Below are 22927 nucleotides of genomic sequence, written 5' to 3'. Positions count from 1 at the left end.
TTCACACTAGTAATGCTCACATGTGCCCCTTCACAGTAGTAATTCCCACATTGTGCCTCTCATAGTAGTTATGCCCACGTTCGCCCTTCACAGTAGTCATGCCCAAATTGTGACCCCTACACAGTAGTTATGCCTGCATGTGCCCCCTTCACAGTAGTTATGCCCCCATGTGCCCCCTTTACAATAGTCATGCCCAAATTGTGCCCCTTTCATAGCAGTAATGCTCACTTGTGCCCCTTCACAGTAGCTTTGTCCAGATGTGCCCTCCTTTATAGTAGCTATGCCCAGATGTGCCCCTTCATATTAGCTATTCCCAGATGTGCCCCTTCATAGTAGCCATGCCCAGATGTGCCCCCTTCATAGCTTTGTCCAAATGTGCCCCATTCACTGTAATTATACCCAGATGTGCCCCCTTCACAGAAGCTATGCCCAGATATGTGCTCTCTTCATAGTAACCTTGCCCAGATTTACCCCCTTCAAAATAAATAGGCCAACATGTGCCCCCTTCATAGTAGCTTTGCCCAGATGATGTGCCCCCTTCAAAATAGCTATGCCCACATGTGCCTCCTTCATAGTGGCTTTCCCCAGATGTGCTCCCTTCATAATAGTTATGCCCACATGTGTATTTTCCTTATGAATCAGCAGCAGGTGGGAGGAGAAAGCCAAGAGCTCCTGAATATAGGGACTTGTTCAGCATGCGCTGGAGCTGTTTAGCACAAGATTTTAGCAAAATGGCCAATTAATGAGTCAATTAAAGAAAGTGACCCAACATTTTGCTAAGGAGACTTGTCCTGGTTTACACTGCCCTTAGTTGGGACACCATAACCTTGGTGACAGATTCCCTTTAGGCCTCATGCACACGACCGTTGTGTGCATCCGTGGCCGTTGTGCCGTTTTCCGTTTTTTTTCGCGGACCCATTGACTTTCAATGGGTCCGTGGAAAAAACGGAAAATGCACCGTTTGGCAGCCGCATCCGTGAGCCGTGTTTCCTGGCCGTGAAAAAAATATGACCTGTCCTATTTTTTTCACGGCCAACGGTTCACGGACCCATTCAAGTCAATGGGTCCGTGAAAGAACACGGATGCACACAAGATTGGCATCCGTGTCTGTGATCCGTGGCCGTAGGTTAGTTTTTATACAGACGGATCCGAAGATCCGTCTGCATAAAAGCTTTTTCAAAGCTGAGTTTTCACTTCGTGAAAACTCAGAACCGACAGTATATTTCTAACACAGAAGCGTTCCCATGGTGATGGGACGCTTCTAGTTAGAATACACTACAAACTGTGTACAAGACTGCCCCCTGCTGCCTGGCAGCATCCGATCTCTTACAGGGGGCCGTGATCAGCACAATAAACCCCTTCAGGTGCGGCACCTGAAGGGGTTAATTGTGCTGATCACGGCCCCCTGTAAGAGATCAGGGCTGCCAGGCAGCAGGGGGCAGACCCTCCCCCCCTCCCCACTTTGAATATCATTGGTGGCCAGTGCGGGCCCCCCCCCTCCCTCTATTGTAATAATTCGTTGGTGGCACAGTGTGCGCCCCCCCCCTCCCCTCTATTGTAATAATTCGTTGGTGGCACAGTGTGCGCCCCCCCCCCTCCCTCCCTCTATTGTAATAATTAGTTGGTGGCACAGTGTGCGCCCCCCATCGGCCCCCCCTCCCTCTACAGCATTAACAACATTGGTGGCCAGTGTGCGGCCTCCCATCTCCCCCCCCCTAACCCCCCCATCATTGGTGGCAGCGGAGTTCCGATCGGAGTCCCAGTTTAATCGCTGGGGCTCCGATCGGTAACCATGGCAACCGGGACGCTACTACAGTCCTGGTTGCCATGGTTACTTAGCAATAGTACAATAGTAGAAGATTCATACTTACCTGCTGCTGGCTGCTGCTGCGATGTTCGTGTCCGGCCGGAGCTCCACCTACTGGTAAGTGATAGGTCTGTGCGGCGCATTGCTAAATGAACTGTCACTTACTAGTAGGAGGAGCTCCCGCCCGGACACGAACATCGCAGCTCCCAGGTAAGTATGATCTTTTACTATTGTACTATTGCTAGTAACCCGCTGCCACCAATGATCGGGGGGGGGGGGGGGAGATGGGAGGCCGCACACTGGCCACCAATGTTGTTAATGCTATAGAGGGAGGGGGGGCCAATGGGGGGCGCACACTGTGCCACCAACGATTTATTACAATAGAGGGAGGAAGGGGGGGGGGCGCACACTGTGCCACCAACGAATTATTACAATAGAGGGAGGAAGGGGGGGGCACACTGTGCCACCAACGATTTATTACAATAGAGGGAGGAAGGGGGGGGGGCGCACACTGTGCCACCAACGAATTATTACAATAGAGGGAGGAAGGGGGGGGGCGCACACTGTGCCACCAACGAATTATTACAATAGAGGGAGGAAGGGGGGGGGGCGCACACTGTGCCACCAACGAATTATTACAATAGAGGGAGGAAGGGGGGGGCACACTGTGCCACCAACGAATTATTACAATAGAGGGAGGAAGGGGCGGGCACACTGTGCCACCAACGAATTATTACAATAGAGGGAGGAGGGGGGGGGGTCTGCCCCCTGCTGCCTGGCAGCCCTGATCTCTTACAGGGGGATATGATAGTACAATTAACCCTTCAGGTGCGGCACCTGAGGGGTTAATTGTGCTGATCACGGCCCCCTGTAAGAGATCGGATGCTGCTAGGCAGGCAGGGGGCAGTCAATGTACACAGTTTGTAGTATATTCTAACTAGAAGCGTCCCCATCACCATGGAACGCCTCTGTGTTAGAATATACTGTCGGAAATGAGGTTTCACGATCTAACTCATATCCGACAGTATATATCTAACATAGAGGCGTTCCCATGGTGTGGGGGGACGCTTCAAGTTAAAATATACCATCGGATTGGAGAAAACTCCGATCTGATGGTATAAAAGGGACTCCAGACTTTACATTGAAAGTCAATGGGGACGGATCCGTTTGAAAATGGCACCATATTGTGTCAACGTCAAACGGATCCTCCCCATTGACTTGCATTGTAATTCAGGACGGATCCGTTTGGCTCCGCACGGCCAGGCGGACACCAAAATGACTTTTTTTTTCATGTCCGTGGATCCTCCAAAAATCAAGGAAGACCCACGGACTAAAAAACGGTCACGGATCACGGTAAAACGGAACCCCGTTTTGCGGACCGCAAAAAAATACGGTCGTGTGCATGAGGCCTTAATGGTTGAAAACGTCTGCTTTCCTTTAAAAACAGCGCTACAGCTGTCCACAGGTTCTGTGTGGTATTGCAGCTTAGTTCAGTTGAAATAAATGGGGCTGAGCTGCAATATCACACACAACCACTATTTTTAGAAGAAAGCAGGCTTTTCTAATTGTATACAGCCCATTTAAATTCCAGACACAGCTATACAAATTACTGTATTTTATATGTAAAATTGGGAAATGGTTGATTTGACTTTATCTATTTTTAGTCCTGCTTGGGGACTTGAACATGAAATAGCTGGATCGCTTGTACCATACCCTGCATTACTTAAGTATTAATAATAATCTTTAGTTATATAGCGCCAACTTATTCCACATCGCTACACAATCGTGGCATTCATGTGGCATTCATGTACAAACAAAACCATACATAACATAGCAACAAACAAGTAAACTATTAAAACAAGAAGAGTGAGGGCTCTGCTCACAAGAGCTTACAATCTATGAGGAGATAAAGGTGATACATAAGGTTAAAAGTGCTTGTTTAGTACAATGTCAGGCCATCTTAACACAATAGGGATGTAGTTATAAGACTGCATGAGCCAATTACCAGCCACCATCTCTAATGCATAGGGTGTGGATATTTGATGATGGATCAGGTTCAGAAGAATGTTGATGAAAGGGTGGTGAATGAAGAAGAGTTAGATTAGGGGATGTGATAAGCCAACCTAAAAAGATGAGTTTTTAGGGAGCTCCTTTAAACTGTGAATGTTGTGAATTAACCTAATTGCTTAGCATAGGGCATTCCAGAGAACTGGTGCAGCTTGGAAGAAGTCTTGAAGATGGGAGTAAGAGGTTCGGATTATGGCAGAGAGCATGGTTAGGGTGTTAGACAGAGATGAGGGAGGAGATGTTGAGGGGTAGTGCACTGTGCAGAGCTATGTAGTCTCTGGTGATTGTGACAACTTCCTATTAAGCCCTTCCATAGCCAGGGCTTAACAGGAAGACTACTATGGCAGGCATGGCAGCCTTGACAGCCTGCCATGACAACAGATTGGTAACTCCTGATTTAGCTGCAGGGGGAGGGGGTATTTGTCATCTGCATCAAACTAATTGAGTGTTCTCAATACAGTACATATTACCAAACTTGGTTACTGTAATCCAGACAGGAATACAGGAGATCTAAAATACTTTTTCCGATAACTTTAAATACATGCAACCATTTAAACGGTTTAAAATTGCCCAAAGTTTGTTAAAGGGGTGTGAGATCATTTTCAGTAAGGGGGGGTTCGCAGTCGCATTATAAATTTCATTATAATAGAGTTATAGTCCTAAAGTCCTGTTGTCATGAATAACGTAACTGTTATATGTGCCTATAGAGATGTATTAGGACAGAGCAAAAGTGAATGCCTCTTAAAGGTTTCCGTTTTGCTTTCCGTCCTAACATTCCGTTATAATGGAACCCTATAATGGAATTTATAATGTGAATGTGAACCCACCCCTACTTGCGTGTAAAATATGTAACAGTTATCATTACAAGGGCTTATAATTCTAATCGATCTATCCATCCACCTGTCTCCATTTGAAAGTACATTATCTATCTATCTATCTATCTATCTATCTATCTATCTATCTATCTATCTATCTATCTATTAGTCTATCTATCTATCTATCTATCTATCTATCTATCTATCTATCTATCTATCTATCTATCTATCTATCTATCAGATATCAGGTATTTAATCACTGAAGAAAATATTATGCTGTTATCATTTCATGATATAACTTGATAGAGTTAAGCTGAAGGGTTAAACATTGTTTTCTATTTTGCTCCACCAAATTCTGTGGACCTCAAATTTGCTAACTGAAGCTTGAAAATCTTGAAGACCCTTTGAATTCTTGCATCTGCTACTGATGTGCTTCATTCTTTCTCATCTTCTTGTTTTTCAGACCTACAGTAGATTGGAAGAGTTAGCAGAGACTACATGTTTAAGTGCAATATGCTGTGCCTTTCAGAAGAGGAGGCTACAGTCTGTAAGTATATACAATACGACTGTCTCTTTTATTATTAGTTTCCTGGGAGTTAAGTGTTTTGTTGCTTCACATTTACTTTGTATTTATTATGGTTTAGTGATAAAACTGTGATTTTACAAAACTCCATTTCATGATACAGTGGAAAATACCATGACTCTTCAAATCTACTGTAAGGGTGGTTCACATGCACAAAGCTTCTATTTTAGTGCATTTTTTGGGTCCAAGTCATTTTTCCAAACTGCTGCTTGCCAGACTTTTTTAGGCTTTCCAATAGGCTTCTCTATAGAACTTGACGCCTGAAAGAAACACACACCAAAAACTGCAGAACTGTTCACAAAAAAATAAATAAAAAACCCTATGTGTGACAGCAGCTATTGGGTCATGAGATTTGTTTTACCGTTATGCCATAGAAACCATACTGCATGCATTTTTACTGGCCCCTTTTCTTAAAACAAATGTGTGGATAGCATGTTTTTTCAGGCATTCTTTCCCTATAGAGAAGGAGATAATAAAATGCCATAGCTTCAACATGCTGCATTGGAAAAAAAAAAAAAGACAGGTGACACACTAATTAGAAAAAAACAACAACACCATTAGACAAAAAACAAAAAAAAAAAAACATGTCTTCAGCATAAAAAAAAAAACCCCAAAAAATTGTGAAAAAAACCCCACCAGAAATTACCCATGTGTGAATGCACTCTACGGGCCCCTACACACATGAATTTAACGTCTCTTGCACATGAACGTATTTTCATTCTGTGTTGGTTCCGTTTTTTTGCGTACCGTATACAGAACAATTCATTTCAATGGGTCCGCAAAAAAAATGTAAAGGTTCCGTTTCCGTATTTCCGTTCCGCAAAAAAATAGAACATTACGGACAAGGATAGTACTGTTCAATTAGGGGTCAGCTGTTCCGTTCCGCTAAATATGGATTGCACACGGATGTCATCCGTATTTTTTGAGGATCCATTTTTTGCGGACCGCAAAATACATACGGTCGTGGGCAAGAGGCCTAAATGGTAAAAAAAAAAAAACACAGAAAGCTTACATTGTTTCTTTCCAAACCATGTGTGTTTTTATGGTTTTCTTTTTACTTTTTTCAAAACAAATGTGTGAATGGTGTGTTTTTTCAGGCATTTTTTTTCTTTATAGAGAAGAAGGTAAAAAACACCTGAATAAAAATACAAGGCTTCAACATGCTGCTTTTTCAAAACAACTTCAGACAGACAAAAAAAGCCAATAGCCAAAAAATGACTGTATGTTTCCAGACATTCAGCTGACATCTGGATCTGGTATTTTTTCAGGAAAAAACACGGGTAAAAAAGACCACAAAAAACACAACAGTGCTGAAAAATTCACAAGATACCTATGTGCGAATCCAGGCTATGTTCACACATGACTGAAAAGATGTGGATTTGCCATTGTGGATTTTCATGTGGCAAATCCGGAGCACTGTACAGTACCAGCAGTGTGGATGACATTATAAGAAATGGCATGCACATGCTCTCCAAGAAAACCACAACCTAAAATTATGCTGTGGATCTCCACCTTGGATTTTATTCTGTGGAATGGAGAGTGTGAAATTCACAGCTATTTCCACAGCAAGAACTGCATGTAATACATTTGTTTTTTGCCATGGTTTAGGGTACTTTCACACTTGGGGCAGAGAAACTGCCTGCCGGATCCGTCAAAACGTATGCAAACTGATGGCATTTGTCAGACGGATCAGGATCCTGATCCGTCTGACAAATGCATTGAAATGCCGGATCCGTCTCTCCGGTGCCATCCGGAAAAACTGAGCCAGCATTTATTTATTTTCACATTTTTTGTGGTCTGAGCATGCGCAGACCGCTATGCTGGATCCGTTTTGCCAGAACACTCGGGGCCGGATCCGGCATTAATGCAGTCCTGGGCTTTTTCTCTGCCGACCGGTTCACCATCGGTGGATGAATTTTTTAGAGCCTTGGGCTTGATTTATGATGACCCAGACCCGGTCTCTATAGCTGAATCTAAGCTGCGTAGTTTGTTACAGGGAGAACGTACTGCGGAGTCGTATTGTGCAGAATTTAGAAGATGGGCAACTGACTCGGGGTGGAATGATCCTGCACTCTGGAGTCAGTTTTGTCAGGGGCTATCTGAGAGGTTGAAAGATGCCCTTGCTTTTCATCAGTATCCCGATTCATTGGAGATGGCCATGTCTTTGGCAGTGCGGCTTGATAGACGTCTTTGAGAGAGGTATAAGATTCCTCTCGAGCGGGGGGTCCTGTCTGTAAGTGGATCCGTCCCACCTAGTCCCCGGGGTAATATGACTTTTGAATCTGGGGCAGGAGAGGAGCCTATGCAGTTGGGCCAGGTTTCCTTTCGCTCAGGTGATAGGGATTTTAGGAAGCTGAATAAGCTATGTTACTTCTGTGGAAAAAAAGGTCATTTTGTTTGTGCGTGTCCTTTTGTTAAACCTCAAAGCGGTAATGAAAAACTGCGGAGGTATTCACATAAAGAGAAAAAAAGACTTCCCTGACTCTTGGTAGTGTGAATGGGGAGTCTGAGCATGCAAATATGCATTCTCCCTGCAATACCCGTTTCCTCCTGTCCTGCCGTGGTGGCGCTAGACTCAGGAAATTTTGATTTTGAGGTATTTGTTGACAGTGGTGCGGGGGGTAAACCTTATTGATTTTCAGTTCCTCCAAAATCTTGGTTTTAGAACTAGCACTTTAGATAAAGAGATACCACTGTTTGCTATTGATTTCTCCCCTCTCTCACAAAAGAGTCTTACTCATATCGTTCATGACATTCAGTTAAGGGTGGGTGATTCACATGTTGAGTCCATTTCTTATTTTGTTATGAAGGGCTTGCCTGCTCTGATGGTTCTGGGTTTACAGTGGTTGATAAAGCATAACCCTACTATTGACTGTCAAACAAGACAAATCAGTAGCTGGAATGAATTTTGTCTGCCTTTGTGCTTCTATCTCAGGGGTGTCAACTACTGTCCTACCTCAGTTTCTCTCTGAATTTGCGGACGTATTCTCGGAGGGTGGAGCCCAAGAGCTGCCTCCCCATCGAGAATATGATTGTCCGGTCAATCTAATCCCTGGAGCTAACCTGCCAAAATCTCGACTATACAACCTTTCCCAACCCAAAAGAGAAGCTATGCGGAAGTATATTGAAGAGAGTTTGGCAAAGGGACATATTAGGCCATCTAAGTCCCCTGTGGCCCGCTGGCTTCTTTTTCGTAAAAAAGAAAGACGGATCACTTAGGACCGTGTTTAGATTTCCGGGAATTGAATCTCATTACGGTCCGTGATCCGTATCCCCTTCCTTTGATTTCTGATCTATTTGATCAAATTGTCGGAGCCAAGGTGTTCTCCAAGTTGGATTTAAAAGGAGCTTATATTCTGATCAGAATTAAGGAAGGAGATGAGTGGAGAACGGCCTTCAATACACCCGAAGGTCATTTCGAGAATCTTGTCATGCCCTTTGGTTTAACTAATGCGCCAGCGGTCTTTCAGCGATTTGTTAATTATATTTTCCATCATTAAGTGGGAAGGTTCATTGTTATTTACCTTGATGATATACTAATTTGCTCACCCGATTTGGAGACCCATCAGGATCACGTGAGACAGGTGTTGTCGATCCTTCGGGAGAATAAATTGTATGCAAAATTTGAAAAATTTGTATTTGCTGTCCAGGAGCTACCGTTTTTAGGATACCTGCTTTCTGACTCTGGTTTTCGTATGGACCCCGAAAAGGTCCGGGCGATACTGGAATGGGACCGGCCTGAGAATCAGAAAGCAATGATGCGGCTTTTGGGTTTTACCAATTACTACAGAAAATTCATCTTGAATTATTCCACCATTGTAAAACCTTTGACAGCTTGTGAGACCTGTGCACGTGCGGAAGGTGGCTCACACCGGCTATAGGATCCCTTCTTCCTTTATCCATCCCATCTCGTCCTTGGACGGATTTGTCCATGGACTTTATTACCGATACCGAGTGGGTAGATGGCCCACTTTGTACTGTTGCCTAGCTTGCCCAATGCCAAAACTCTTGCTCAGGTTTTTATTGATAACATTGTGAAACTACATGGCATTCCCTCTGATGTGGTGTCTGATAGGGGGACGCAATTTGTTTCCAGGTTTTGGAGGGCGTTCTGCTCTAGTCTGGGAATTCAACTGTCTTTTTCTTCGGCTTTTCATCCCCAGTCGAATGGTCAGACAGAGCGCACTAACCAAAACCTGGAGACCTGTTTGAGGTGTTTTGTTGCCGAGAACCAGGATGACTTGTCATCGTTCTTGTCTCTAGCCGAATTTGCCTTGAATAACCGTAGACAGGAGTCCACTGATAAGTCGCCATTTTTTGGCGCATATGGTTTTTACCCACAGTTTGGTACTTTTTCTGGGACTGGATCCTCTGGGATGCCAGGAGAGGAGAGATTCTCTTCCGCCTTGTCATCTATCAGGCGGAAGATTCAAGTTAATTTGGAAAAGATGGGTGAAAGATATAAACGGATGGCTGACAGGAGACGTATGACTCGTCTGGAACTGTGTGTGGGTGATTCGGTGTGGTTGTCCACTAGAAACATTAAGCTGAAGGTACCATCTTGGAAATTGGGTCCAAGATTTATTGGCACTTACAAAATCTCTGCGATTGTTAACCCGGTGGCGTTTCGTCTGGATCTTCCGCAGACCTGGAAGATCCATAATGTGTTTCACAGGTCTTTATTAAAGAAATATGTGGAACCTGTGGAACCATCTCCATTACCACCTCCCCCTGTCCTGGTGGATGGCAATTTGGAGTTTGAAATCTCTAAGATTCTCGACTCACGTGTTCTTCGGGGTTCCCTCCAGTACCTGGTGCACTGGAAGGGATACGGTCCCGAGGAAAGAATGTGGGTTTCGGCTGCTGATGTCAGTGCTAGCTGCCTGGTGAGGGCCTTTCACAGGGCACACCCGAATAAAGTTGGTCCGGGGCGTCCGGAGGTCACCTGTAGAAGGGGGGGTACTGTCACGCCTTGACCGTGAATGTGCGGAGGTCTGTCAGACTGGCTGCACATGTCTGAATCTCTGTTTGTTTTGTTTTGGTTTGAGCTGGATTCCACCTTCCCTCAGGTGGTACTGGGTTTCATTGTTAGTGAGGCTATTTATCCCTCCTTCCCGCAGTGGCCTGTGCGAGTTATAGTTCTTTCCTGGGAGCTCTTGATTTGTGGTGGATCGTCTGCTCCAGCTTTGCTCAAGATAAGTCCTCTCCTTTATTTACCTTTGTGTGTTTTATCTAGGCCTCTAGGGAGACGCTTGCTTCCTCCTGGTTTGAAGAAGCAGGTTGCCTCTTCCCTTTTCCCTGCTGCTTAGGGTTTGCCCAGGGTGTTTAGGTTTAGGCACGAGGGCATGTGCATATCCATCCTAAGGGTATGCACATGGGCACAGCAGTTTAGGGAAAGCTTTTAGGGATCGCTAGGAAGTGATCCTTTTCTCCCTAGCTTTTGGGCCTAGTCGCTTGTTCTGTTTCTTTTCCCGTGTTTGGTTATTTCCCCGCTTACCTATCTATCGTGACACTGAGTTATTTTCATCAATGAATTTTTATTTGTATTTTTGTATGGAAGAACATCAATTACACCAAAGGTTGTACGAACCCTTCAGCACATTTACAGAGCCACATTGGCAGTACTGATATTGGTTCGTGACATAGAAATAAAGATAAGTAAATATGACAAATAACACAAAGTTCCTAGCAAATATACCACAATGACATGTTGAATTGCACTACTCATGTGCGTATACAGAGAACGGCAATTTTAACCCCCAGGTTCTCCTCACTACAAGAGGTAAAAAAGGAAGTGGGTCAGCATAAGGGCTAGACAGCCACAATAACCATGAATTATGCACTGACACTCTGTGTTGTACCGTATAGGCAAACACAAACTCACAATGCATATGAAAATTCACCAATCTAACTACCTCTTTGATTAAAGGGTTTCTATCACTTCGTATCACATATTTAGGTGTCAGACACTAGCGATCCGCTAGTGTCTGCTCTAGCAAACCATCCTAATATGATAGGTTTTGGGGCAGCCGTTTCGCTAAAATAACAACTTATATCTATATGCTAATGAGCCTCTAGGTGCTATGGGGGCGTCATTAGCACCTAGAGGCTCCGTCTACCTTCATAAACTGCCGCCGCCCAGCGCGTCCCTCCAGCCCGCCCATCTCCTGCTGAATGCGATCCTCTCCGTGCGCGTCTCTGTTCGGCGCATGCGCAGTGAATGTCTGACCGCTTCCCTGCTCAGACATCTCCACTGCGCCTGTTCCTCGGAGCACTATGATGTCATCGGCGCAGGCGCAGTGGAGATGTCTGAGCAGGGAAGCGGTCAGACATTCACTGCGCATGCGCCGAACAGAGACGCGCATGGAGAGGATCGCATTCAGCAGGAGATGGGCGGGCTGGAGGGACGCGCTGGGCGGCGGCAGTTTATGAAGGTAGACGGAGCCTCTAGGTGCTAATGACGCCCCCATAGCACCTAGAGGCTCATTAGCATATAGATATAAGTTGTTATTTTAGCGAAACGGCTGCCCCAAAACCTATCATATTAGGATGGTTTGTTAGAGCAGACACTAGCGGATCGCTAGTGTCTGACACCTAAATATGTGATACGAAGTGATAGAAACCCTTTAAAGGGGAGTTTGCTTCCTTCCATTGACGTGCTATCACCTTTTTTGAGGCGTTAAGGATATGGGCTACAGTGCCCCTAGCAGAGTGAGGTAAGTCCGCTAATCCAACATTTAAAATGGCTAATTCAAGTTGTAGTATTCCCTTTGTCCCCGTCACCTCATCAAGGACATTAGACACTGAGTTCCAGAAATGAGTAAGTGAAAGACAGAGCCACCACATATGATATGGAGTGTCTACTTGACCACATCCCCTCCAACATAGGGGGGAATACCCCAGTATGATGTGGGATAGTCTATTTGGTGTTAGATACCATCGTAGTTGGACTTTTGTGTTCTGCTCTGTGTGGTTAATGCATCTCGAACATTTCATTGACCAGTGCATGGCATCTGTCCACGAGTCTAAGGTGAATTCTTTCTCCATTTCGACCTTCCACTTACCAGTCATGAAAGGTTTTTTGTAGCCTTTACGTAAGAAGCGCATACCAGACTGAAAGACTGGAGCAAGAAGGAGTGCCTACTTTAAGTAGGTCGCAGAGTGTACCATCGTCTTCTCCCCCTGCCCGAAATGGGAGAGAGGAGAGAAAATGGCGAATCTACAGGTACTGGTAGAATCGAGAGTTTGGCAAGTCGTAGGTGGAATGTAGCGATTCAAAAGGCTTCAAGAGGGTTTGGTCAAATAGGCACCGCAGAGTATCAATCCCACAATTCAGCCAATTTGTAAGCAATAGTGTAGGAATATGGTATTCCAAAACGGAGATAGGAAAGAGACCATAATCTAGGGGGAAGGGAGTTTTAAGCTTAAACAGTTGTGCCCAGGCGGAGAGGGTAGTTTGAATAGTACCCAGGGCCAGAGGGAAGGTAAGGGGCTTTAGCAGGTATGCTGCTAATAGTGCTCTCTGGGAACCTCTTTTTACGAAGTGTGCTTTGATTTGCAGCCACTGATGAAGTGTGGATGGGGACCACCATACCATGGCCTGGTCTAACAAATTGGCTAAGTAGTATTTGTTTAGATCTGGAACGCCCAATACCCCCTTACGCAATGAGGGATAAAGCGTTCTCCTGCTAACTCTGGGTCGGGATTTGCTCCAAATAAAACCCAGCATATCCTACTGTATGCGTCCAATGAGCTTTTTCAGGATTTTAAGGGGGATACATCTGAACATGTTCAGGATTTTTGGGAGGATTAGCATCTTGACTGTGTTTATTTTTGCTATCCATGATAGCTGTACTTTGCTATATTTTGAATAATCTTTTTGAAGTTCAGCTCTTAAGTTCTTAAAGTTGAGGGGAACGATCTCAGATATTGAACCAGTTAAATCCACTCCTAGATACTTAATTGATTCATTAGCCCAATTAAATGAGTGCTGTTTGCTGATTTCATGCCTCACCTTGTCCGGTACATTGATGGGTAAAACATTAGTTTTAGTAATATTGAGTTTGTAATATGATACCAAGGAGTATTGGTGAAGTATTTCAGTTGCCGCGTTCAGTGAGTTAAGCGTATTTGTCAGTGTTAGGATGACATCATCGGCATATAGTCCGATGCAATGGGAACGCTTATGTCACGGCTGAGGATGGGGAAAACCCTCAGCCGTGCGATGCCACGAGATGTTAGTGGCTGCTCGGCCAGGACAACAGAATAAGGGAGCAGGTCACCTTCTAATGCATCCCTAATCTGACCCTAACTCCTAGCTGCATGAGCCGACCTTGAAGGTAGGAGGGCTCATGCTCAGGAACCTCGGATCCCTACTCGCCCTCCGCCGATCCCTGAACTAGGAGCTGGGTAGACCACCTGTTCCTCCTGGATACGGAGAAACAGGAGTCTAAACTGGCCGGGCTGCAAGGGGAACAGAAACAGACATATGGCAATGGCAGGTAAGTGCAACTAGTACCACACCTACCTGCCACACACACAGAGCCTGGAACCCAAGTATAAGTGCTGCTGTCCACAACAACACAAGAGACAGAGCACACACCACACAGGAACCCAGGAAACCATACGCTGCAATAAATAAGCATAACACAAACACATCTTCATAACATCGTGTATCACAATTTATGACCACAAGGGTGGCCCTCACTGGCAGGTGGTATAAAAGTAGGAGGATGACTCCAGCAGACCATGGCTGAAGTACCCCTCTGACTACTGCTCTCAGCAGAGGCTATATAGGCCCAAGTAGCCACACTCACACAGACACACCCAGTGCTCACATACTAGGAAGGGAATTAACCCTTCTCACACCAGGGAAGGGAAAACAGCCACTTAAAGGGGACGTGCACATATAAATAAACTCGTGCACAACAAACAGACAAAGTGCATACACAAAACTACACGTTGCCAAAGACAACCGCATGCATGGACAGCGAGCCGTTCAGCAACCAGCTCAGGCTGCTCCACTGCCCAACAACCACAAGTTGCCAGCGGCAACCACAAATGAGGCAAGATACTAGCCCTCACCTGTGGTTGACAACAATACCAGACCGCGGGCAAATGCATGCGGCTCCCAAGGAGTCACGACCATGGTCGTGACAGCTTACCTACCAATATCCCTGAGATCTGGCTACATGTGTGGATTTTTTCCGCCAGAGGTTCCATAACTAGTGCAAAGACCAGGGGTGACAATGGGCACCCCTGTCTAGTGCCATTAGTAATCGAGAAAGATTCTGATGAGAACCCTGATGCCAAGACTTTCGCGGATGGGGATGAATATAGTCCTAATATAGCTTGTAGAATATGCCCATGGAAACCAAATTTCTTAAGAACCTGGTCCAGGAACCCCCAGTGCACTCTGTCAAACAATTTTTCGGCGTCCAAGGAGACAAAGATCGAAGGGGCCCTGGACCATTCTGCAATTTGGATTAAATTAATCATTTTCCTAGTGCCATCCCTGCATTGCCTACCTGGCACAAATCCAACTTGGTCAGGGCCAACCAATGAGGGTAATACACTATTCAGGTGGGAGGCTAAAATCTTTGCGAACAATTTGAGGTCTGCGTTTACCATTTGGCATTAGGGGGTTTCTCGGTTTTGGGCAAAGTCACCACTGTGGCTCCCAAGATTTGAGATGGGATATTTCCAGATACTAAGAAACCGTTATACAGCTTGGTCAGGTGGGGGAGCAGAATGGAATAAAAGGTTTGATAATATTCCGCTGGGAAGCCGTCCGGTCCAGGAGATTTATTAGATGGGGTGGATTTGATGGTAGCTAGGATTTCCTTAGAGGTGATTGGTCTGTTTAGGATGCTTAAATCATCTGCTGACAGTTTGGGGAGAGAAAGGGAATCTAAAAAAGATGATATAGCTTCTGAAGTGGGCTGTATAGTGTCACTATCAAGTCGTAAATTATACAGGGAGGAATAATATGATGCGAACGCATTAGCTATTTCTTGAGGGTGAGTGTACATAGTATTAGCATGTTTTAGGCTAACTATTCTAGCTTCAGCCTTCCTACAGTTTAATCTGCGTGCCAGTAGAGTGCCTGCTCTATTGCCTGTGTGATAGAAATGGGCCTGTAAGAGTTTCATACCTATTTCTTGGCGGTATAAGAGTGAGGTTCTCAGGGCGGATCTGCATTCTTGGAGGAAGGCTAAAGTCTGGGGGTTATTAAGAAATGTATGGTTTTTTTCTGCTTCTTGCAATATGCCTTTTTCCTATTTCTGTTCAGTTTCACAGCAGACTGTAGTATGATCCCTCTCATATATGCTTTATGCGTGAGCCATAAGGTATTAACATTAATATCAGGGGAGTCGTTGAATTGTATGAACTCTTGTAAGTTAGCAGAAAACCTCTTGACTCTTTCAGGGCATTTGAGTAGGTATGGGTTCATTCTCCACTGTGGCTGAGGGGGACTAGGGAGGTTGTCCTCAATAATTATGCTCACAGGTGCATGATCTGACCACGTCGCTCCACCAATGTCAGACCTCAAGACCCTGTGCAGAAGACTTCTCGACACTAATATGTAGTCGATGCGAGACTGAGATAAGTACGCAGTTGATATGAATGTGCAGTCATGCTCGTCACTGTGCTGGTAACGCCAGATATCATGGAAGGGTGACTCATGGAACGTTGTTTTGAGGTCTATATGGCGACTATCATTTGCAGATCTATAATCTAAGTCTGAGTTGACCGGGACATTAAAGTCCCCTCCTATAATTACATCGCCCACAGCTACTTTTTGTACTTTGTTAAACAGTCTTCTGCAGAAGGCTACCTGTCCGACATTGGGAGCGTATACAGACACCAACGTGAAGGGTTTATTATCCAGTGCACATATCAGAATAACATATCTCCCTCTCAAATCAGTTATACAATCCTTTAAAGAGAAAGTAAGTGTAGATCTTATACCAATAAATACTCCTGCCTTCCTTTGTGTGAGAGTGATACAGTACAGGAAAATTCCTGTGTGTACATCTGTGAGCATCTTTTTCTAATAGATGCGATTCTTGTATGAAAACTACATCACATTTAGATTTGAGGATTTCTGACCATAGCTGTGTGCGCTTGTATGGATAGTTTAGCCCCCGAATGTTAAATGAGAAAACTTTTATCCCCAGGTTAAATAGCTATAAATACCCTGTGTAGTGCATTGTCGCACTATAGTGTGACAGAAATGTGAGATCAAGCTATATACCCTGTAGAGCACATTCATGGCATTTGCAGGAACAAACTTAAAAACAAAACATAAAACATTTAAAATGAACTGAAAAATTACGGAACATGTTGAGGTCATCATGGCCGAAACAGCCTAACCGAAAATTAGGGGTCAAAACGACCAGGGTAAGTCCGGTTGGGACAGAGAAACAAAAGCTCCCTGCCGCAGACCAACACTGAATTCTTACAATTAGATGCACCCGACTAATGGGAGACTCACTCATCAGGCAGTGTCCCAATCTGGAGGAATCTTGTCCGGGCGTGATGTGTTGTCCTTCACCAGCTGGGAGTCCTCGGTAATGAGGCCCCATTCAAGCAGTCGGCGAGATGCTTCTTGCGGCGTGTGGAGGACCTGCAGTGTTCCTTTGTAGGTAACTAGCACCTTTACTGGGAAGACCCAGCGGTATTTCATTTGGCGCTGTCTCAGCACTGCAGTGATCGGAGCAAATTCTTTTTGTTCAGCGAGCGTTGCTGCGGAGAGATTCGTATAGACAGATATGCCCTTGAAAAGATGAGATGGGGTAGGGTTTTGTCTCAGATCCCTCAGAAATGCTTCTTTGATAGCGTAAAAATTGATCCTTGCGATAACATCACGAGGCAGGGATGCGTCCAAACCCTTTGGCTTGGGTACTCTGTGAATACGGTCAATTATCAAGTCCCTTTCTGTGGACTCTGGAAGTGCTGCTTTAATAAGCTGTTGGAGAAGAGGTTCGAGTTCCCCTGATTCTGCCGATTCCGGGATCCCTCGGATCCGGATATTGTTGCAGCGATGTCTATCTTCCAGATCATGTAGCTTGATGAGGTGCGTAGGTTGTCAAGCATAGACCGCATAATGTCTGCTGTGAGGTGGTTAGCTTCATAGGCTTCCCGCTCGGATCCATGTCTGTCTGCGGAGTTGTGTGGGGATGGTAATGGCGTTCCCGCCGGGGAGGCCAGTGAGCTCGTTGGCGGTGAGGCTCCCTATTTGGCCTGTCTCTGTTTGCCCCGATTTACCAAAAAACTCGGTTAGTTTCGCTGGAGCAGGATGCCTCCTCACCTTCCCCATGCCTGGCATTCAGCGTGGCAATTCAAATCGCTGATTTAGTTGTCAGGAGTAAGTGCTGTGAGCCGCTATAGTGTTTTAGTCCGGAGCAGAAGCGCTATGTGACCAGCACCATCAATGTGCAGGCCACACCCCCGTAACACTGAGTTATGTAAAAAAAATGCAGTTATGTAAATCTGATGGCCAGCAATATATCCATAAGGTAAGCAAGTTTTAGGCAAAAAAAAATCAATTTCCTCATTTCCCTAGTTGTCTTCTGGCCATTTGTTTACCTACAATAATAACAATCTTTGAGGTTTTCCTTATGAATATTTGTGGGCCGCAACAAAGACTGCTGCCCCTCCCCCTGCTCTGCAAAGGAAGTGAATAAAAGTGCTGCCTTGATTGAAATGTCTAACTCTTGGGATACTTTTGTTGTATGTGTAGTATGTGAAGTCCCAGCTGTACAGTACAATGACATTGCTGATACACACAGGATCTTCCCCCTACCTGTTCTTGTCCAGTGCTCTGCAGAACTCCTCCAGCCTGTCAGCTCTGTGTCTGCAGGATGAAGAAGGAGGATTATGTGCCCACCATTGGTCTCTTCACTGCCTGCAGCTGCACAGCAAAGCCTCCAGCCCTGAGTCTGTGCTGGTGATAGTAGAAAGGGTTAAACTTTGCAAAAGAATTCAGTAGAGGGGAGACACAGGGCAGACAGGGGCTCGGCCAGTGCAGGGGGTGGAGTGTCCAGCACAGTGACGTTCTGTTCACAGAGGCAGACCTTCTCTTCTGGGTCCCTCAGGCTTGTGCACGGAACAACATCATAGCAGGAAAAGAAGCTGACATCACAGGTTATGAGTAGCGATGAGCGAATCAAAGTTGACCAAGTGGAATTCGATCCGAATTTCAGGAAAAATTCGATTCGCACCGAATCCGAATTTCCTCACACTTCGTGGTAACGAATCACATTTTTTCCTAAAATGGCTGCTGCTTGTGTTAGGACATGGAGCAAAGAACTCTGGGAACAAGGGATCACCCACAATGCCATGCATGCAGCCAATCAGCAGCCAGCCCCTGTGATGTCACAGCCCTATAAATAGCCTTAGCCATTTTGGATTCTGCCATTTTCCAGTGTGCTTGGTGCAGGGAGAGACGTCTAGGGGCAGTCTAGGAAAGACTTTATTGTGCTGAAAAAACGATTTACAAGTTCAGGGAAAGATTAGTCTAAGTGTAGGGAAAGGATAGGGAGGAATTATTCTGCTGTTTTTAGGTTTGCAATAGATGATACCCCTGTAATTCCAGCAAACCTTGCTTATTATTGGGTTGCAAGTGCTGTGAGATAAAGCCATTAACAGGGTGTATTACTAGGAAATATTTGTACGTCTTATTAGCCCTTGTGCAGTTATATGTTTTTAAGCCTTTTTTGGGGTTTATTAGTGAAAAAAAATGGCTTATTTGCTGTTGTGTGTTGAAGTGACAAAATTGCAGCCTTTTAGTGGAAAAAAAAACTTACTTGACATTCAGCGGTGCAGTTATATGTTACAAAGCCTTTTTTGTGGTGTATTAGTGGGAAAAAAATGGCTTATTTGCCATTGTGCTGTGAAATGACAAAATTACTGCCTTTTTGGGGTGTATTAGTGGAAAAAACGTGTTATTAGCTATTCAGCCGTGCAGTTATACACTCACCTAAAGAATTATTAGGAACACCTTTTCTATTTCTCATTAATGCAATTATCTAGTCAACCAATCACATGGCAGTTGCTTCAATGCATTTAGGGGTGTGGTCCTGGTCAAGACAATCTCCTGAACTCCAAACTGAATGTCAGATTGGGAAAGAAAGGTGATTTAAGCAATTTTGAGCGTGGCATGGTTGTTGGTGCCAGATGGGCCGGTCTGAGTATTTCACAATCTGCTCAGTTACTGGGATTTTCACGCACAACCATTTCTAGGGTTTACAAAGAATGGTGTGAAAAGGGAAAAACATCCAGTATGCGGCAGTCCTGTGGGCGAAAATGCCTTGTGGATGCTAGAGGTCAGAGGAGAATGGGCCGACTGATTCAAGCTGATAGAAGAGCAACGTTGACTGAAATAACCACTCGCTACAACCGAGGTATGCAGCAAAGCATTTGTGAAGCCGCAACACGCACAACCTTGAGGCGGATGGGCTACAACAGCAGAAGACCCCACCGGGTACCACTCATCTCAACTACAAATAGGAAAAAGAGACTACAATTTGCACGAGCTCACCAAAATTGGACTGTTGAAGACTGGAAAAATGTTGCCTGGTCTGATGAGTCTCGATTTCTGTTGAGACATTCAAATGGTAGAGTCCGAATTTGGCGTAAACAGAATGAGAACATGTATCCATCATGCCTTGTTACCACTGTGCAGGCTGGTGGTGGTGGTGTAATGGTGTGGGGGATGTTTTCTGGGCACACTTTAGGCCCCTTAGTGCCAATTGGGCATCGTTTAAATGCCAAGGGCTACCTGAGCATTGTTTCTGACCATGTCCATCCCTTCATGACCACCATGTACCCATCCTCCGATGGCTACTTCCAGCAGGATAATGCACCATGTGACAAAGCTCAAATCATTTCAAATTGGTTTCTTGAAAATGACAATGAGTTCACTGTACTAAAATGGCCCCCACAGTCATCAGATCTCAACCCAATAGAGCATCTTTGGGATGTGGTGGAACGGGAGCTTCGTGCCCTGGATGTGCATCCCTCAAATTTCCATCAACTGCAAGATGCTATCCTATCAATATGGGCCAACATTTCTAAAGAATGCTATCAGCACCTTGTTGAATCAATGCCACGTAGAATTAAGGCAGTTCTGAAGGCAACACCGTATTAGTATGGTGTTCCTAATACTTCTTTAGGTGAGTGTATGTTCTAAAGCCTTTTTTCCGGTGTATTAGGGGAAAAAAAAAGGGCTGATTAGCCTTTTGTCACGTTCGGTTGTGGGAGGGAAATATCACACCGAACATAGGAGGGAAAGGGGTGAGGGAATAAGGCCTGGAAACTAGGGAAAAGAGATGGACACCTCCTAGTAAAACCCTAATTAAAGTCCTGACTAACTACCAGTATGAACAGACCCCAGAGGTAGGTGAGTTCATACACCGCAATACCCAGTGTCCTAACTGACCCTATAGGACCCTGGTATTAATGTGAGGACTGAGCCAACCTGTTCCTCCAAGAGAAGGACGAACAGGAGTCTCCCTCAGGCGTTAATACAAATGACAGGAAAATGCAACTCACAAAATAACCCAAACAAAATACAAAAGGGAAAGAAAACATCTAACTTCTAGTGGCTATGGAAGCACGAGGAACTCAGCCGAGATCCACACACCAGCTATCCACAACTCCAACAGAAGCTATAAACCGCATAGCATAGTGGGAGAAACAACAATAAATAGAGAAGGTTAAATGACCATTGTGGCGAAACCAACCTCGCCACTGGGTTTCGGAGGGGCCTGGCTACCAGCCTCTTGCCTTAGGATTATGGCCCATACTAACTTTAAAGGAGAAGACAGACCGGCCGCACAGCTTAAATCTGTCTTTGGAATTGTATTTTATGTTATGTGAGGGTATCCCTCAATAAAGAGTGCCTGTTTTATCCTTCATCATGTTGAGGCTGGTGTTTGGGTAACTGATCAACACTGGGGGATTGCTATACGCTGAAGATTTGCTATACTCCCCTGGCTTTACTACTAGCTCTTGTAAGAGCTGTTCCTGCTCTCTGGTTTTAGGAGAGGTTCACCCACTGGAGCCTGGAGCCTTGTCGTAGGTCCAGGATGGGTAGGAGACATTGAGATCTCAACCAAGCTTCGGCGGTTCGTGGGGTCTGCAGTGCGTACGGTGTCAAGTGGAGTGCTTGGAGTCCTCGGAAAGCACTAGGAGCAACTATCAACGGAGGTACCCGGTCGGGATGCCAGGAGATCCGTTACAACCATAATAGCCACACCTGGGGAAAGAAGGTGTGGCAAGCACCAGAAACAACACAGATGTCATTTGATCCAAATGGAAAATATGTCAGATCAAACCACGTGTTGCCAGTCTCACTGATCTCCTGCCATCTGTTGCGGGAACGTCCGTGACACCTTTGTGCAGTGAAGGGACAAAATTTCAGCCTTTTTTTGGGTGTATTACATTTTTGGGGTGTATTAGTGGAACAAAAGTGGCATCAGCCATTCAGTGGTGCATTTATATGTTCTGAACCCTTTTTTCTGGAGTAATAGTGGTAAAAAAAAGGTGGTATTTGCTGTTCATCAGTGCAGTTTTATGTTCTGAGGCCTTTTTTCGGGTGTACTAGTGGTAAAAAAAAGTATTATTTGCCGTTCAGTGGTGCAGTTATATGTTCTAAATGCCTTTTTTGGGGTGTATTAGTGGAAAAAAATGCTTGTTAGTCGTTGTGCGGTGAAGTGACAAAAATTACAGCCTTTTTTGGGGTGTATTAGTGGAAAATAAGTGTTATTAGCCGTTCAGCGGTGCAGTTATATGTTCTGAAGCCTTTTTGGGGGTGTATTAGTGGAAAAAAGAGCTTATTAGCCTTTGTGAGCTGAAGTGAGAAAATTACAGCCATTTTTGGGGTGTATTAGTGGGAAAAAGTAGAATTAGCAATGCCGCGGTTGCAGTTATATGCTTCTGAAGCCTTTTTGGGGTGTATTAGTGGTAAAAAAATGTCTTATTTGCCATTCAGCGGTGCAGTTATTTGTTCTGAAGCCTTTTTGGGGTGTATTAGTGGGGAAAAAAAGTCTTATTTGCGTTCAGCGGCAGGGCTGTGGAGTCGGTGAAGATAAATGGTCCGACTCTGACTCCGATCTCAGTTTTTGGTACTTCGACTCGACTCCCCGATCCTCTGTATTTATTCCTGAAGTAAAGAAAGGAAAATACATGTCATTACCACAGAACATACTGGCTAGGAAGCTGCTGCCTTCTCCTTTGTGTGCTGATCTTCTGCTGAAGATAGGGCAGTGGGAGGATCCGGAAGGGGCCAGGGGAAGGGGCATTTATTTTAAAACATGATTTCCTAGTAGAATCCCATAGTCATGTTTAAAGTTTAAGCTAACAATCTGAGTTTACAAGTTTTTATAGCCTTAGCTGAATGACAGCAGTTTTTCAAATAGTTTACAGCTTCAGTCTTGAACTATTGACTACCCATTCCCTTCAGTAATACAAGTGTCTCTAGTCCTGCAAAAAACATTTTTACTTAATCGGTTATCAGTGAGAGGCTAGGTTAACCATGGGCGTTGCGTTCCCTGTAACAGCGGAACACAACACAATGGAAAGTATAGGTATTGCGCTCCTTAACTGTGCGTTGCGTGCCCATATAGTGAAGATATGAAAAGCATGCTT

The 22927-nt window shown here is 44.9% G+C and overlaps 1 protein-coding gene across 1 annotated transcript in view; it reads left to right on the top strand.

Moving 5' to 3' along the window:
- Positions 1-22927, top strand: part of TIAM2 (TIAM Rac1 associated GEF 2) — a 409027-nt gene that overhangs the window by 98488 nt on the left and 287612 nt on the right. Inside the window, exon 2 of the mRNA XM_040429382.1 lies at positions 5153-5236. The gene's annotated coding sequence lies outside the window, so the exon portion shown is untranslated. The remainder of the gene's footprint in view (positions 1-5152; positions 5237-22927) is intronic.

Source organism: Bufo bufo, chromosome 4 (genome assembly GCF_905171765.1).
Source record: "Bufo bufo chromosome 4, aBufBuf1.1, whole genome shotgun sequence".
In the NCBI taxonomy this organism is placed as follows: domain Eukaryota; kingdom Metazoa; phylum Chordata; class Amphibia; order Anura; family Bufonidae; genus Bufo; species Bufo bufo.
Note: the sequence above shows the minus strand (reverse complement) of the source record. Positions and strands in the feature narration are given on the sequence as shown.